Raw genomic sequence first — 12,298 nt, forward strand, 5'->3', positions numbered from 1 at the left:
ATATTAGGCTGTCAAGAAAGTTTTGCGGAATTTTAAATTTTGGTTTCAAATGACGTATTTCCAAATTAAATTTCGTTAAATTACTTTGACTTTATACATAATTTTAAAGCCAGTTTTTCGCTCTATTTAATCGTGTTATTCTTTTTTATTTTTGAATAATTAGGCTATTTTTTCCGGAACGTTGAATACAACATGGACAAAAAGCAAATTCGCATAATTTTCTTATTCCAGTTCATACTAGGTCGAAAAGCTGCTCAAACAGTTCATGATATCAACGATGCGTTTGGCCCAGGAACTACTAATGAACGTACAGCACAATGGTGGTTCAAGAAATTTCGTAACGGTGACGAGAGTTTGGAAGATTAATGGTCGGCCATCGGATGTTGACAACGATCAACTAAGAGGCTTAGTGGAAGCTCAACTGTTCGAGAGCTTGCTTGTGAATTAGACGTAACGTATACGACATGGGTGCTACACGAATTGAACGACAAAAAAAAAAACAAAAAAAAATGCCGTTTTGAAGTGTCGTCTTCCCTTCTTTTACACAACAAGAACGATCCGCTTCTCGACTGGATTATGACTGGCGATGAAAAGTGGATTCTTTAGGATAACCGGCGACGCTCAGCTCAGTGGTTGGATGCCGACGAAGCCCCACGGCACTTTCCGAAGCCAAAGTTGCACCAAAAGAAGGTAATGGTGATTGTATGGTTGTCTGCGGTCGGTCTCATTCATCACAGCTTTTTGGATCCAGGTGAAACCATTACGGCGGAGAAGTACTGTCAGCAAATGGATGAAATGCATAAGAAACTCCAACAACAACAGCCAGCATTGGTCAATAGAAAAGGACCAATTCATCCCCACGACATCCCCAAGCATCTCGACAACTTCCTGCGTGAGAAATGCTTCAAAAATCAAGACGAAGCCAAACACGCCTTAAACGACTTCATCGCCACCAGAACGCAGGATTTTTACGGTACTAGCATAAATAAGCTTGTTTCGCGTTGGTAAAAGTGTGTTGATGTTGTTTATTTCGATTAATAAAGTTTTGTTTGAGCCGAGATGTGTGCATCTGAATTCAAAGGTTAAAAACCGCAAGAACTTTCTTGACAACCTAATAATTTACTTTTTATAATTCATCGATTTCGTTCCAGTTCTGGCTTTAATAGTCTGATAGGAATGGCTCTATATCCGTGCATGTGTGTGTTTGTATGTGTGTGTGTGTGCGCGTGTGTGTGTATGTGTAAAACTTCAGCAGTTAATAGTGAGAAACGATCTGACTAGTTACGTCTTTCATAAGACATTTTATTCGTCTTATGAAAGACAATTCACGAAAACTCTCTTATGAATAAGAGAAATGTGCGATTACTAGTATCAAGAACATTTGGGAACGTAACAGGGCTGAAAGCTATGATTTTAATAAGAAATATACCAACAATTTATGTTTTTCTTTAAATAATTATATCGAAGATATACACAGTTCATTTAGTTAGTTGATAATTTTGCTATTCAGTTCCAGATTTTAACCTTTGTCAACACAAAGTTAGTTACGCTAGAAAGCAACCATGTGTTGGTATGTGTTGGCTAATATTGCTTTATCCAAAGCTGATAAAGTACTATATACTTTGCTAAGAGGAAATTAGTTTTGTCAAGGAAAATATTTCAATTTTGAACTGGAAGTGATATGAGAGAATGATGAATTAAAACTTATCAAAATGCAAAAACAATTGTCTGTAACAAAAATGAGGTAAGGCAAGGAAAATATTGTAGTAATAATGGTTCCTTCGTAGGGAATAATAGTTGGCAAGGAAAATGTATAGTGTATGTATTTAGCTCATGACATTACTATTATATATTATTCAATAAACTTTGTTTGTTAAAATGATGAGAATGGTCTTGTACTTGGTAGGTTTCGGACAGTGGTTCAGTCGATTATGTCTAAATCGTCTAACCAACTACCTTCATACCATTTGGTTACTTTATTAAAATTAAACTTGGACTAATTGATTGACTATATATTTTATCCAAGAAAATGTGTTCCAGAATATTGATGTCGAGCTTGCACAATATATATTCACAGCTGGCGATTGATTGGGTCTTCTACTTGCATAATATAAATACGAAATAGTCATGCGACAAGGATTTCAGTTCACGGACATATTAGTGTTTCGAATAACTGTCATGAAAATAATTGCGACAAAAGGTATTTGAACTACAAATTTAAACTTCAAACAAATATATTATAAAATGTGAATATACAGGCGCAGGCATGGCTGTATAAGGAGCTTGCTTTGCAATCACATCGTTAAGTGTTCAGTCCCATTGTGCAGCACCTTGGGCAAATGTCTTCTGCTATAGCCCGTTGCTTTGCGATATGGTTGGCGGAAACTGCGTACAAACTGGTCGTATACATACACGCATACACAAACGTGTGTGTGTGTGTCTGCGTTTATATGTGTGTGTATGCGTGTGAATGTGTGTGCATTTGTACCTGTGTTTGTCACCCCCACACCGACAGACAACCAATGCTAGTTTGTTTGTTTGTTTACGTTTTCCTAAGTTAGCTGTTCGGCAAAAGAAGCTGATTGACTAATACCAGGCTTTAAAAGTAAACATAAGTACTGGGGTAAATGTCTTCGCCTAAGCCCTTTCAAAGCGGTGCTCCAGTATGGTCGCAGTCCAATGACGAAACAAGTAAGAGATAAAAGATAAAGGAACATTCATAGTACATTTAAAACTATAGACATTTTACTCTCTAGTTAGATTTTGGGCTGATGATTTCATATAAGCACATATAACATAATTTTTCAGTTGGTATTAAGTTGCCGCTCCGCGCTGAGTTATGTCAAATGTTTTAAATCTCAAATCGACGAAAAGGGTGCCTTTGATTCAGTAAGATCATTTCAGCGATTGCACCAGTGTAGCGGTGTAGTAAGAAGTTTGCTTCCCAACCACATCGTTCCGGGTTTAGTCCCACTGCATGGCAACTTGGGCAAGTGTCTTCTACTATAGACTCGGGTCGACTAAAGCCTTGTGAGTGGATTTGGTTGACGGTAACCGAGAGACGTCCTTCGTATTTATATACGTATACATTTATGTGTGTATACCTTTGTGTCTATGTTTGACCCCCAGCGCCGCCTGACAAACGGTGTTGGTGTGTTTATGTCTCCCGTAACTTAGCGGTTCAGCAAATGAGATCGATAGACTAAATACTGGGCTTTAAAAAAAGTACTGGTTAATGCATTTGACTAAAACTTCTTCAAGGTGGTGCCCCAGCATGGTTGAAATCTAGTAACTGAATCAATTAAATGATAAAAGATAAAGGATATATTCAAAACATGAGAACATAAAGAAAAGTATTATTTGAATTCTTTTACCATATTGATGAATTCATTGAAGCTTTTTAAAGGACAGCTGTCAGACAGTTCCAACGGTGCTCTCTTTGTGGGGGGGGGGGACATCAATCAGCAGCGGAGTTCCTCAGGAAATTGTACTGGGACCACTAGTGTTTGTAGTGGCGCTCTCAGACATGACGTCAGTTGTACAGTCAGCCACTCACACCATCTACGCTGATGATGCAACTTTTGTCAACGACCCTGATGACATAGTGAAACTGCAAAGTGACCTGCATACAATATATAAATAGGCTGATGAAAATAACATGCGGTTCAATGCCGATAGGTTTCAAGCAATCCGCTATCGGCCCACAAACAGACTACAATCAGAATTGTAGGACCAGGGAGCAGTGCAATCCCAGAGTTAGAATAGGTACGTGACCTGCGAATCCACATGAGTAATGATGCAATATCCCATGTGCATATTGCCAGGATGGCAACAGTGAGCAGGCGAGCAGCCGGGTGGATCCTTAGATCATTCAAAACCAGAAATAAGGATACCTTGATACTCCTATGGAGGAAATTTATCCTCAGTCATTTGGATTACTGCTCCCAACTGTGGTCGCTGCAGAGCGTCAAATTGGTGGCGGAACTTGAGGCAATCCAGCCTCACTACACAAAGTACATTGACTCAGTGAAACAGATGAGTTACTGGGGTGGGGGGGGGGCTACAAGAACTGAAGCTCTACTCCATAGAGAGAAGGCTGAAAAGATCATACACATGGAAGATCCTGAAATGTCTAGGTCCAACTTTGGAATTAAAAGCTATACCAACCACAGAACTAGACGGCACTGAATAATACCAAAGAGTAGGGTCAGTCTGTGAGAAAAACAGCACCGTGACATATTTCATTCTGCTTGAAATTCGGAAACGACACACTGTACTGCTTGGCATTCACGCCGGAAGCACGAATACGAACATTTCAGTGTTTGGGTGTCAATCTGAGGACATGTACCGAGTGTGATAAAAATCAAACATCCAGTCAACATCATGGTGTTTGGAGTGATCGCTAGCGATGGCGACGTTATGCCTCCATTCATCTTACCCCCCACGGCTTCACCTTCAACACAAAGGCCTACATCAAATCCCAGGAAGAGGTAGGGCTGCCCTGTTAGGCTGGTCGCTCGATGACCTAATGTCTGGCAATAGGACTCTGCACCATGCGGTCGTCAATCATAGTACCACTACCAAAGAAAGGTGACCTGTGGCAGATGTCCAACTATCTGGGAATAAGTCTCATGAATCATAGCGCAAAGCTCTTTAATAGGTTTCTGTTAAATCGCATACGTGCAAAGATAAAGATATGTGTCTACCCGGGTGCCTTTAGAAAGAACCGTAGTTGCATTGAACAAATTCACACGTTGAAAAGGGTGCTGAGGACCTGCTTTGAGTGGTGCTTCCCAATAGCTGCGCTGTTCATTGACTTTGGAAAAGCATTCTACTACGTCAACAGAACCACTATGTTTACAATCCTCGAAAGGACAGGAATACAATTGAAGATAACATCGGCAGTTAGATATCTTTCTGAACATCAAACAGCATATGTCATTGTTAATGGAAAACAGTCTTCAGGGATCACATCTCAGAATGGAATTGTGCAAGTTTCTTCCCGATTCATATAGACTCATAGGGCCGGTTTCCCAGTTTATGTGGTGTATATACTCCCCACCTGAACGGGATGCCGGTCCGTCGCAAGATTACTCACGTTTGACAGCTGAGTGGACTAGAGCAACTTGAAGTGGAGTATTTTACTCATAAATACAGCTCGTCGTCCGGTCCAGGAATCGAAACTACAATCTTACGATCATTAGTCCCAAATACTAAATACTACGCCATACACAACCACACACACATACACACACTCACACTCACACACACACATCTAAATGTATTCATCTATGCATATATCTATGTATATGCATAAACATATATATGTGCGTATATATAAATAAAATATTTACAAACATGTATATATACATACATACACATTATTTTGTTAAGATATTTCTATAGATATTCTGATTGCATAACAAGGCACCATGTACCTACAAATCATTGATATATATATATATATATATATATATATATATATATAATAAATAATGGTCATTACATACTTTTCATTCACTGGAGTAAATAGATTTAGTCCGTTTGTCTATTCTATTGATCGGTTGAGAAAAACATTACAAGCACTGAGGTGTTATGATTGGACATCCAATACTCCTATTTCTATTAAGTGACCCCTTCTTTTATATATCACTCCCTGTAAAAACCAGTTTGTCTGGACCCCATCCACGGATTTACAGTATATAATTGTCATGAAACATCACCTCGGACTCTGCCATAAGAATACTTGGAGTTCTTTAATCTAAATAATATCGTAAACCAGGTGTAAAGCAGTGAGCTTATGAATTATTTCGCCCATTTTGATAAACCCTCACAATTATATACACACACCCTCACACAAACACACACATATACACACACACATCCCTTTTCCCTTTTCGTAGTTCTCATAATAAAGTCTGAAATAGAAAAAAACCTATGTACATTAGTATTTAACATTTGTTCTTTTTCGTCTTGATACAAACCTCAAACGAAATATTTCACACCGGAAATATTCTTCTAATTATGCGCAATGAAATTATCTTTAATAAACAGCTTACCTTATCAAAACGTTTTCTGTTTCCTGCCATTAAAAATAACAAATGTAAGGTAAGAAATAGCATTCAGAGCCTTATCAATTAAGATCGCCAGCTTGGACAGATTACAGACGGTTTACTCAGGTATTTTAACAATCTACATTTTTTTTTTATGCAGTAGTTTTCCAAAAGTGTATAGGATATGAAACTGTGTCTTGAACTATGTCTATTCTAGTCGTTGTTACAAAATGTATTTGTTTTTAAAGAAGGAATGTGACTTCGTATGATCTCTGTTAATATACAAATTATTATTATTCTTTTAATTGAAATCAATCTTCCGTCTCTTGACATAAAACAAGAAAGAATACAATAAAATAAATATCACTTATTTATATCTCTCTTTCCTTACTGTCATATGACATTTAATAGAGAAGAGCTTTTATCTAACCTTCTCATACAATTATCACATGAGCTTAACACATGAACGTTGACCAATCAGTCTGTACGTTAACGGATAGCGTCCTGAGCCACACTCTTTCTTTAAAAGTAAACAATTTTTATAACAACAGCAAGAATAGACATAATCCGTGATATTACTCCATATTCTTAACACTTTTGAAAATCTAATGTGAAACCGGTCAAGTATATTTCTATATTTTAAAATCTAATTAAATTTTAATTAATTCTCTGTGCATTTCAACTTCCTTTCTTCTATACTTTCACTTGTTTGGATTAATAACAATTTATTTCTTCTCTCTACCTCCCTCTCTCTTTCCCTCCCCCTCTCTCTTTCCCTCCCCCTCTCTCTCTCTATCTATATCAATGTGTGTGTGTGTGCGTGTATGTGTGTGTGTATGTGTGTAGTTATACAAGTATTTTACATGTGCCCCCAAATAATATGCATATCGAATATGTGCACATTTATCCACACGCACATTTGTAACTATAGGCACCTCACCCACTTTTCCGGTTCTTGTGTATGCTTTCATGCGTATGTGCAAGAATATGCGTGTTTCTGTAAGTATGTGAGCCACATGTGTACAGTGGTATGTAGTTATCCGTTCCCACCACTCCTATTAATTCTTCCATATCACTCAACAATCCCTATCAGAAACCTGAAAAACTCGACTTTGATATGACATCCTGTATTTAGAACGAAATTTCAAAAGAATTTATGCGTACGGCATCTAAGCTTAGTAAAAAATAAATTCAAGAAATTTAAAGTCGGATTCTCTAAACTGTTGGACCACACCGAATAATTCATCTTCATGCACTGATTCAGAAGGCGATATTCTGAAATAGTCTTCCTATTGTGTTTCCCAGACCTATGTAACGATTCGACAGCTCAGCCATGCAAGCTATAGAAAAGCTATTACGCGATGTCATCGCTGCTTCTAACAAAAACTTGTCATCTCAGTTGTACTTGACCATTGAGTAATGCTTAATCATACACATAACTCACTATTTGTGATTTGAGCTGAATGAGATACTCGTCAATCAGCTACTAAGCATGTATTTGATCTAGAAATATGTGAAACTTTGATAATGAATTAACGAAATTCATCACAATTAGAAAACTTAGCTTTGTTTTCTAACTATATACACGGTTTCTTTTTGTAAGTGCATGATTGTTTATAAATTCAACGCCATATTGATAGTTATTTTATAAAACTAGTTTTGATGAAAATCCATTTTTTGCATTGATAGGATTTTACGTTAGAAAATATGAGCACTGAATGCAGCAAAAGAGCTCACTCCAGAAACACCTCCATTCGATAGGTAGCACAATAATTTAAAGTTTTTATTATGTAACTTGTCTATTGACGGAAGGGGAGTTAAATTAAAATGTGAAAAAGAATTTCGAATGGGCTCCATCGTTGCCAAATCCAATTTATTGAAAGACACAATTCGCGATCATCTGCACAGAAAGAATGATTGTCCTCCCATACGGTTTTACAAGTTAGTTAGATCTAATTGTGGCGAGTAGAAAGGGAGCGTAAATAAGGAGTCCTATTGAAATATCCCACTTTTACGAATCAATCTTTTGCCTGTATCGTCAGAATTGTTTGCATTTAATTACGTATTTAATGCATCTTCTAAATGTTTCTTGAAACTACACATGAGGCTAAGGTCTTCTGCCCTGGTCAGGCACTTTCTTCTAGTGTTTTCTGTTTTGGCTTTGATTTTTACAAAATATGAGTCTTTACAGTATTCTCTTTGTCCTAGAAACAGACTGCTTCTACTAGATCTATGTTATCCCCTGCAATATTACATCAATGTTTTGATACACTTCATGAATTTTAGAATCACTGGTTATAGTTTAAATATTCCTTGTTACTGAAGTATCCATCGATGCGAAATATAATAATGCGCATTCTATAGTCTAGCCAGATAGTAATTTTTCCTATTTCTCTATCTATACCGTTATGTATGCATTCCACTTAATTCCCGTTTTAAGATTTCTTTCTTCAGTTGTTTATTAGTATTATTATTTTTTTTTTTGAAATACTCCTTCGAACTTATTTTATGCTTTAAACTTGTGATCGAATTTTGATATTGCTTTTACGTCAGATTTGTTAAGTTTATTCCGCGTTATTACCTGAAGGGTTTAGGTTGATAGAGAAGAACACTTCTGTAATCTCTATTTATTTTGTTCATTTCTATCTAACTGATTTATTTATGCTACTAGTTTCACTTTTTATTACTTGTGAGAAACTACAAATTTGTTTTGTAGTTCCATCTGGTTGTCTTTGTGTCGTAAAGCTTTCATGTTTATTCTTATTTTCCTAGGATTTGGGGGACTGCTCTGATATAGTTGGTGCAATAATGGTTCTAGAATATTCGTACTATTTTAATTAAATATATCTAGTATACTATAAATATTAAAATATTTCCTATCTGATTTTTATTTCTCTCATAGCTGAGAAACTCATAGATGTGAGTGAATGTCGAATTATAAACAAACTAGTTGTCATGAAATCTAAACCAAAATTGTGCTTTAACTATGAGAATAATACCATTGGCAATCTTCTAAAGATTTATTTCAGTTACTATAAGTTGTTGAAGTACTTGAAGTTTTTCTCAGCAGCATGCGGAATATCTGAAAACAATTTTTGAAGTCACAACTGGCATGTTTGAAAAGTAAACTTTCTCATTGACACAGCATTCTTCATGACAGCTAAATTCATTTCAATCATCGCTAAAAGATTCCTCTTTCGCTGTTCATTGTTTTGCTCTTATGTACTGTCTTTGTTGTAAAATCGCTCCATTTTTACAAGAGTGTTAAAAGCTAAACTCCGAATAACATTGGTTTATTATTTTTCTAAACGTCGATCTCTTATTGTGGTGTTCGTTCACGTATTTTCATTCAGTTTGGGTTGACTTTATTGGTAAATTATATTTCTGTAATATAGTGGATACGTCTGGTGAATACATTGTGTGAATATGATGCTGAAATTATCTATAATATTGAACAAATGTGTTTAGCAAAAACACAAAGCCATGTATCTTTGCATTATATTTCTCACATAAGTGAGTCATCATATTAGCATGATAGATAAAGACCACTACAGCCAGACGTATTAATAAATCAAATCAATTTATTTTCCGATTCAATAACTTTAACTTAGGTTATAATTTTCGTAGACGTTTCAATGTCTTTAGTCGGAAAAGGTTGAACATTGTATATGATCTTTGACACCCTTTCAGATTGACGAGATCAATGTATTTACTGTTCAGCTTCAACTTCTGTAGGTTGGTGCCAATAAGGAAAAAGAAAGACAGACGGTTAACTGTTAGATTAGTTTTGTTATCGTAGTGTTTAACACTAAGACGCATGAGAAATGACGGTAAGAGAGTGCACCTAGTGGATTGATGTGAAGCTGGTTGCACTGCTCGCTAGATTAAAGGATCAGAGACCACTGGTATGCATGTAGAACTAGTAGGGAAAAAAATAGCAGATCTCAAAGCTACAGTTGATTTTTAGATGCTCTAATGAGTAAATATAAAATCAGTGTTTGACTCATAATTATGAATTAACGAATTGCATTTCGTCCCTCTTCAGTGATTCACAGGAATGCTAGAAGCGCTTCGCCATTTAGGGGACTTGTCAATAATGTGTACCCGTTTATCACACTCTTGAACAAAGTTTAAGTCTCCATAAGCAAACAGTGAAAAATACAGTGTGCGTGTGTATGCTTGAGCGAGTATGTCTATCCACATACATATCAATGATAATCAATAGATATGAGGCGATTTTTGGAATAAGATAAAAAGACACATTTACCTAATATTAGTAATACTGCGAAAAATATGATAAGTCACAATAAAATTGAATTTAGCATTTCATATTTACAGTTTCAAAAGATTACATCTTCCGTGTGAATATTTTTACAATACATTTTACTCATCATAGTAATTGACTACGACTCGAAAGTATCCTTTAATTCGAATATAAGGTGCAGTACGAGAAGAAGAAGAAGAAGAAGAAGAAGAAGAAGAAGAAGAAGAAGAAGAAGAAGAAGAAGAAGAAGAAGAAGAAGAAGAAGAAGAAGAAGAAGAAGAAGAAGAAGAAGAACTGTCCCATGATCTTTTCCAAGACCTCTCACAATACTAAGAAATTGCTCCCTGAATGTAGAATTGGTCCAAACGATCAAAACAGAATGGAACCTAAGAACCAGATGACGGTGTTAGACTGAGCAACGGACGACATCTACACCACCATACACACGAAAAAAGTGGAACCTCCATCAGCCCTCAAATAAGTTTCACACGTAAAACTTTGGTCGACTCACGAATTTAGTAAATGCTAAACTAAGATATAACATAAGGGATTGAACTCGAAAATATGTATCTGAGAAACGTTATTCTTAACCACAGAGTCACACTTTTGTGACGTTTGTAGCAAAAAAAGAAAAAAAAATACATATAAATAAAACACTGATATGGTATTGTGTCATAATTTCAACGAAATCTCCTAAGAATGAGACATTTGGCACTCTTTTGTAGGGAGCGCAGCTTGTCATGGGTTTCATAACAGACATTTAAGGCGTGTATTTGCCGTCAACTGCCAAGATTATGTCGATAATACAAAAGTCTTCAGGCTGGCAGGATAAAGAAATCTCCACCAAAATTCCAGATACCATTGCTTAGATAGTTAGGGTGCCAAATTCGCCACCCGCACGGCAATATACTCTCTGATTGCAAACCGTTCGACCAAATACTTAAGACGGGAGAAAGAGAACATAATAAAAAAAAACTGATAAACAGCATATTATGAAACAAAAAAATTTACCACCAACGAACGAGAGGTTTTAGATACAATATTTTTAACTTGGAGTATGAAGAACAACTGAAGTAAAACTAAATACATAAATAGGCATTATCGCTTTCAAAAATGCCTGAGAATCTGACAGTATGTATGTATGTACGTATGTATGTATGTATATCATACACACAGACATATCGTCAGGTTTTTGCACACTGCATAAAACGACAATGTATATATGTGTATATGTGTATATATATATATATATATATATATATATATATATATATACACGTGTGTGTATGTATATATATATATTTACATATATAATACATGAGTTACACGGTAACATATATGCTTACATACATAAATACATACGTACATACAAACTTATATTTGCAAATAGATGGATATGCATTATCTAAGCTTGTATGTATTATATGTATGTGTGTGTATGTATTTATGTATAGCAGCTATAAAGTTATATAAAAATGAGAATACTCTATATATTGAGTCCTCTTCCTCTGAACCATTAACCCAGACATACACAAACGCACATACACGCAAACACAAACACAAACACATGGATGTATGTGCATATATATATATATTTATTCATATACATGTATATGTATACCGGCGCGTAGCTAGGTCGCAACTCTCACTAGCTGGTTTAATGTGGCCGGTGTATAATATTCGATTCATTGTTTCCGTTGGTGGACGATTCTTTTAAAGATTAATCAAAACTCTATTTGTATATGTAGGTGTGTTATTTCATGCAAGATGGTGTTGTGTTATTTTAGGAATCATACAAGGTTCGATTTCAAAGAAAACGTGAAACAGACAGAGGTCAAAATTCCTGTTGGAGTCAAGATATATTTTAAGAAATTTTCAACTATGTGTAACTGTGTACATGCTTGCCTATGCGTGAGCGTTTATGTGTGCACACAATCTTACGTGTGTGTGTGTATATATATATATATATATATATATATAT

Source organism: Octopus bimaculoides, chromosome 4 (genome assembly GCF_001194135.2).
Source record: "Octopus bimaculoides isolate UCB-OBI-ISO-001 chromosome 4, ASM119413v2, whole genome shotgun sequence".
Classification (NCBI taxonomy): Eukaryota; Metazoa; Mollusca; class Cephalopoda; order Octopoda; family Octopodidae; genus Octopus; species Octopus bimaculoides.